Here is a 7186-nt window from a genome sequence, read left to right on the forward strand (position 1 = left end):
CAGATTGGCCTTAGACAATAGAGAAATCCTTAGTTTATAATTGAAATTGTATGATTTGGGCATTAGTTTGTAACCTCCAGACTCAGCCTGCAATGTTTCCCAAACACAGCTTTTTTATAACTAACTTTAGCTCTCATTTGCTGTTCTGAGGTTTTTATCACTTTTATTTTTACATGCAATTAGGATGTGCCAACAATGCACTATTTCATCATGCATGATCTTTTATATGGGTCTGTCATACATTAAACTGTCTATAAGATGTTCATATTCATGGTTGTGAAGAGTACATGCTGGTCTTTCAGAAAATGATCAAATATTTAATGGGGTTTTGGTTTGAGCTTGTTGGAAACAGTTATTCAATAACCCTTACATAGTTTGTTCAAAGCATAAATTTTCCTCACTTCGTCCCTTGATATGAATATATTTTGTTTCCTGTGATATAATTTTAATCATACAACCATTTCTGTCATTGTATTTAAAATTTTAGTTGCATTAACATGCATTCTTAACTGATATATGTTCTTTTTTTTTTGAAACATTTATTTCAAATCTAAAATACTTAAGATGGTAAACTGAATTCATCTTCAGGAAAATATGGAACATTTAATGTATGATATTATGTAATGTTTTCTCAGTGATCCTGTGAATGCCTTAGGTGTCAGCTAATTTAGTCAGTGGGGTCTCGATTCTATATATCTACCTACTTGGATGACAATCTCAAACATAAATATTTAGTACATAAATATCATCCTAACATTATACTTTTTAAGTTATTTGATAAGCAAACAAATAAAAGAGTTGTTTTTTTTTTTTTAATAGTTAAATATTATGTCCCTACTTACTCTACCCCCACGTTTCCACGGTTAAGGTCCTTCAAAGTCCTCTAATTGCTCTGATGCGGGATGAATTCTGTAGTTTTACAATCTATAACATTCTGTTTGGTCTTGTTCTGTCTCCAATATAATCTTATTTCTCTTGTCTTCCAAACCATATTACGCTTCTCTCAGTTTCTTTGATGCCCAAAATTTCTTTCAGGCTCTTTGTAATTCAATTTTGTTTGTTTTTGTACCTGTTGTTTCACTCTGCTTTTATGATTCTTTCTTCAACTATTCTCTTGACCAATCCCCTTTTCACTCTTAATATTTTAGTTTAAATGTTATTTCCTCAGAGAAGTTTTCATCAGAATCTACAAATTCTGTCAGAACTTTCTGACATGCATTTTTATAGCAGTTGATATTTTTTCTTTGGATCAGTCATTATAATTGTAATTAATTGATTGCTTAAATATTAGTGTAAGGTCTGTTATTTGACTAAAGGTGCATGAGGGCTGAGATTGTCTACTTTGTTTTCTAATCAATGTCTAAATATTAACCAATACTCTATACATATTTGGTGAGTGAATAAATGAATGGAAGAACTTGCAAATAGATGTTCTGAGCAGTAGTTTTTAAGACTCCATAGAGAAAACAATATGATTTGCATTTTAACCATATTATTAAGATACAGGATCTGTAGGTTTTAGTGTTGAATGCCTTGGTTGATAATAAGCTGAATGTTTGTACTAATGAAAGATATGAAGCGATATCAAAAGATCTATGGGTTTTGTAAAAGGTGTTTACCAAGCACATGACAAAGCAGTTGCCTAAAAAAGTTTTATCTTATCCTTTTAAAGGGAAGCTGTACAAGCTTTGCTAAATTCTTGATCCTTGTATTAATAAGGCTTAGTGTGATTAACAGAGAGGATTTTCAAGCTTATGTAGTCAGCTGTTTTTTCCTCAGCTATAGGCATTGCTGACTTAAGCAAGTCTGAGACATTATTTATCAATTTTAAGTGCAGAACTATTCAACTGCTAGTTCTTCATAATGCAGTGTACATGTGTAAGTGGAACCGTTATTTATAATTGAACTTGATTTTTTAGGCATCCCTTGCTAAATAGCTGCATTGAGATGTAAATTATTCTGTAAAAAGTCAAGAGTTTAGAACATAAAACAGAAATCCATACCATGTAAAGATTTTAGAATCTCAATTGATAGGCTAGTTACTGATCCACTAAAATGTCAAATAATGCATTTTAGGCACTTTTATTAGAATTTCCATGGGAAATGACACTTGGTAGCTGAAAATAATTCACTGGAAAATATACCTTTTAGGTTAGCACTGATTGAACTGAGTAGGTTGATAATACTATGAATTTAATTATAGAAGGAAGGAAAAAAATGTCATTACCAAGTATTTCACCTAGAACCCTTACTCTTACATCCTTTGTTATAATTATGAGTTTTATATATGTTAGCTCTCCCTCATGATCTCTCTTTAAATATTCTTTATCGTTATCAAGTAGTTATTGTTCAAAAATGTAAAAGCGTACTGTTTTACAGACAGTGGCTGAGTAGTTATACTTCTCACTATATTCATTATCCATCTTATACTATATCCATTTAAAAAAATTAGTAGTGAAAACTGATTTTATGTTATGTGTGACTTTATAAAAACAAATGAAGGAAAATATATATTATTTCCATTCTACAACTCATTTCCCCTTGCAAAAGATATAATCTAGAAACATTCTAAAATTAATTTGATAGTTGAGCTTGTAAAGTGAGGTTCTAGAGAACATCCACAGAATCTGTCATCAATATAATGGGGAAGATAGTGCCTAACATATAATTTCAGATGTACTTATTAGTTAAATGAATTTCAAATGTGAAATCTAAAGTAGTAACAAACTGTAACCATAATATGAAATGATCATTAATTCATCCACAAAGAAGAAGGCTAAGTGCAATTGTTTGCAAGCTTGAAGAGACAGAATCTGAAGGTAATTACAGTTTCAGAGACAGATTAATAATGCATTACAGCTTAGGTAGACGCTGTCCCCTGCCCATCCTTTTGAATCATCTTATAGTAGCACACATTGGTAGTTTGCCAATAGACACAATGTGCTTTACCATCTTTATTTCTATTTTTCTATAATAAATGACTTTTTAAGGGTTGACCATATGATTCTAAAATAGAAGGAAATTTAGAAAATCATTTTAAACCTAAAAGAAATTTTTACTCTACTTAAATTTATTTTTTTCTTCTTGACAAATTTTGCAACAGAAATAACATGACCTATTTAATCAAACCAAACTCAAAACCATCTTTAATATCAAGTATTTTTCCGGATCACATGATTCTGAAAAGCATTTGTGTTAGTTTCTGTATTTCTGAGAATTTTAGAATACCCGATCCTTAGAAGTGTTTGCCTTCAAAGTTCATTTTAACAATACCATCTGGAAGTAGAAAATTATCTCACATTTGCAATATACATAGTATACAGCCACATATATAGACAGACACAGAGACCTTTTAGCCATAAAAAAAAAAAAAAAAAAAAGAACTCACTATTTATAAAAGAATAATGGATCCAAATTTTGCCCTAGAGGAATTTACAATTTACATCTGACCTTCTCAAGTCAAGTTTCAAATAACCTTTCACCTTTTAAAATAACAGCCATTTACTTCAAAAAATTTGGTTAACATCTAACAATATCATAGGTTGATCTATTTATCTAAATCCCCCTTTTGAAGATTCAGTAGACCAATTAACTCATTTCCCACTTAAAAAAAAAAAGTCCAGTTTGCTGCCAGTGTTAATTTCATTTCACATAAACACGCTCTTTAAGGTTGAAGCAAATCTGACTGATTTTCAGTGTGAAAATAAAATATAAAACTATTCTTGGAGTTATTTCTGAACAGAACATGTCTCTAATCCTATTGTAATAGAAATGTATATGATGATCAGTATTTAGTCTTTTTTTTTTTTGGTGTGGTCAATTTCAAAATATGGAACACAAAGCAGAACATCACATTTCACACAAAAATATTACGTTTTTCTCTGCATTTTCTTGCCAAACTTTGCATTGACCATTTGGATTCTGTTTCCTTGATGCTAGTAGTATGCTCTTGGAGAAATATCTTCCAGACAGAAGAATAGCTGTGATATTATCAGAGCACTGATGACCTTGAAAATGTTGCTGCCCTTGCTCATGATGCTATTCCAGCATTCTTTCAATCAACGCCAGTCTGAAGTTTTCGTGGCTGATTGTGTGCTCAGCATTGTCCTTCTTGAACAGGATGTAGGAGTTCAGCACTGTAATATTTAGAAGGTGGCGAAGGAATTTCTTGTACCAAAACCTGTGGCTTTCGCACTCAGTTGGATAAAAAGTGAGCATCTGATAAGCTGAGTCCACTGCTCCCATATTCTTATTATAATCTACAATGCCACATGGCTTCTTAGTTTTCTTTCCATTTCTGTTGTTTACTTCAATCACAGTATCATTGTGGAATGTTGATGACATTGTCACCTCCTTTTTGTCACACCATTTCAGTGTCATAAGTTCACCACAGTCGTCCTCTTTGCAATATATACATTTTTAGATCATTTGGCATCTATTTTCTGTTCTAATGAACTGTCCCAAATGCATCAATCCTATTTTGATGTAATTCTCTGAAAAGCATGGGAGATGTATAAAAGTTATCAAGGAAGACACAACATCCTTGGCCAAGAAGGTCACTGACTAAAGTAAGAACAATGTGCAAATATTTCAGACCATCAGCTGAATCATTCAAATTCATACTGGGCTCTGTGTGAACAAGTGCCTTTCACACATAACCAAATTGACTTTCACATGAGATCAAATCGTGTTCATTTCATTGAAGTGTACTGCTTCATAACTATCTGAATAGCATCAGTGGTTCATCGACTGCAGTATTTCTGTTTAGAGTATATATAGTTGAAAACTTATTTACGAGAAAGTCAAAAACAGGTTTAATCTGCAATGAAGTCTGGTCCTTTGATTGACCAGTGGATATGGAAGAATTGTTGACAAATTGCAGGCACCGAAGCAAAAGGAAAAATCTTTCACCAGTCATGATTTGCCCGAGATAAGATGTATCCAAAAGAAGCCTTGTAGACCAAAACATCTCCAACTCAGGATTCTGCATAATACCTTGCAGTTACACTACTGCAAAAAAAGACTTTCAGTTCATCATGTCAGTGTCTTTCGATTTATCCATTTGTGAAAATCCTTTTGGACCAGATGGCTTTGAAGCTAACAAGACAGATCAGGCATTCATTTCACTGGTAACTTTTGAAATTAATTCTTTAATAAAGAACAGTTCAAAATACTGCAGTGGGTCAGTGGTATCACTGACATCAACTTTTCTGCCAGGTGTGCCAGTAAAGTCATACCTTTGACATGGAATCATAACATGAATTGACCATTTCAGAGCGTGACCTGAGTCAGCTGATATAGGGCTATTTCCATCAGATTCCAAATTGGACGGAGGCCTCACCATATTGTCTTCCAAAGCACTATATGAAAAATTATCAGAATATTCTATTTCAGAAAAATCAGTTTCATCAAATGAATCTTTGGCTAACAACTGTTCAAGAACAATGTAAACATCATGCATAGAAATGCTACATTTTCTAGGATTTGACATTTTCAGCGAGTGATAATTACTACATTTTGTAAATGGAAATGCCACTATTAAAAACAGGATATTATAAATAGGATGATATCATTTGTTTCCAAAGACTATCGATATACTAGAGTGATGCAAAAATAATAATAAAAGTGAGATATTTCATGGCAAACTTTGGAGGTAAGGTTCAAACTGTAATCCATGAGTTATCTGGGAGTAAGAGCTGCAACCACAAGCACACCAGTGAGTATTCTCGGGGCAAATGGGAAATAGGTTAAATATGTTTTTCATCATTCTTCTTAATTTATAGCTGGCTTGTTCTAATTGTGTGAGCAAAAATTAATTTAGAATTATCAAAGGATCCTCATCTTGGCTCGTCTCAGTGACTGATGCTATGTAAGCCACACAGAATATTTACTGACCACCTGATGGAAATTAAATCATATGGAATTTAACCCACATAGTCAGCCATTTAGCTTAAGCTCCAAGACTCCAACAGACCACCTTAGAGTGCTTGGCAAGTGAGTCCTTAGACAGTAGGATTGCTTGAGATTTCTTGTTAGCCGACCAAGGAAGTGTACAGTGGCAAACTCATTATGGTTTGGGTCCTGTGGGAATTCATAACAGAAGTTACTCTTTATTGTTTGTTTAAATTGAACACCCAGAATGTCCCCTTTAAGTCTCAGGGACCATTATGGAAGAAGTAGGTATGTGAAACTTTAAGAGCAGGTAAGAAGGGCACAATGGGCAGAGAAATCTGACTCCATTTTAAAGCTAATCCTCTCTCTTAATTGAACCTGGTCCTAGTTGCTGCATTTCCCTCAAGACCGAGGAAAGAACAAAAAGACAGGAAATTGTAACACAGTGAAATATTCAACCTTTCTGACTGATCTTGATCAAGCCTGCTTCTGCTTAGTCTTACATATATTCATGCTAATCATTAGAGAAATTCTACATGCAACTTGAGTTTTTTTCTTTTTTATAAAACCAGCTCCTTACTAGAAGGTGTCTCACGGGGGAGATAAGGGAAGTATGTATAAAAATCATGAGTGTTTACTAAAGATTTGTAGGAAATTCATGACCAGACTCACATAAATTAGTATAATCTTCCTCAGACCTCTATTGGCACCCAGATGTCTGTGGTGGTCAATCACCTCTTGTCTCTCCCACTTACCTTTACTTTGACATAAAAGAAGCCTGAACTCTGTACTTTGGTAAGATGCATTTGAGGTACCACCAGGTCTCCCGTCTTCTCAGTTGGTACCCTCTTGATTAATAAATTTTCCCTTACTCATAAATAAATAAATAAATAAATAAATAAATAAAAGTAACAAGAAGAGGAAGAGAAGAATAAAGGAGGAAAAAAAGCAGCAGCAGCATTATGTGTTTAGCTTGATTAATGGCTCTCAGAAGTCTTCTCGCTGTGAAATTCAGCCCTACTTCCAAATGTATGAGTAGAATCACCATAGCATGCAGGTATTGCTAGATGCCTGACAAGGATATATTCTGTCTTGCTAATGAATTCTGTCTTGTTTGGGGTAGCAGTGTACCCAGTTAAAAATTATTCCCTTCCCAGAGTCTCATGCAGCTAGTTTACATCTTACAACCCAGATCTAGCTAACCAGATACAAGGAGGCATATGTTGAGTAGGGGTCCCAGTAAAACTATTGATTCCCTGACTAAAAGGGACTAACAAGGCTGTCAGGAACCTTA

General features: G+C 33.7%; 1 pseudogene; it reads right to left on the reverse strand.

The window, feature by feature from the left end:
• Positions 1–3809: 3809 nt before the first annotated feature.
• Positions 3810–5491, reverse strand: LOC120614792 (piggyBac transposable element-derived protein 4-like; annotated as a pseudogene).
• Positions 5492–7186: the final 1695 nt, after the last annotated feature.

Source organism: Pteropus medius, unplaced genomic scaffold (assembly GCF_902729225.1).
Source record: "Pteropus medius unplaced genomic scaffold, Ma_sr-lr_union100, whole genome shotgun sequence".
NCBI lineage: Eukaryota > Metazoa > Chordata > Mammalia > Chiroptera > Pteropodidae > Pteropus > Pteropus medius.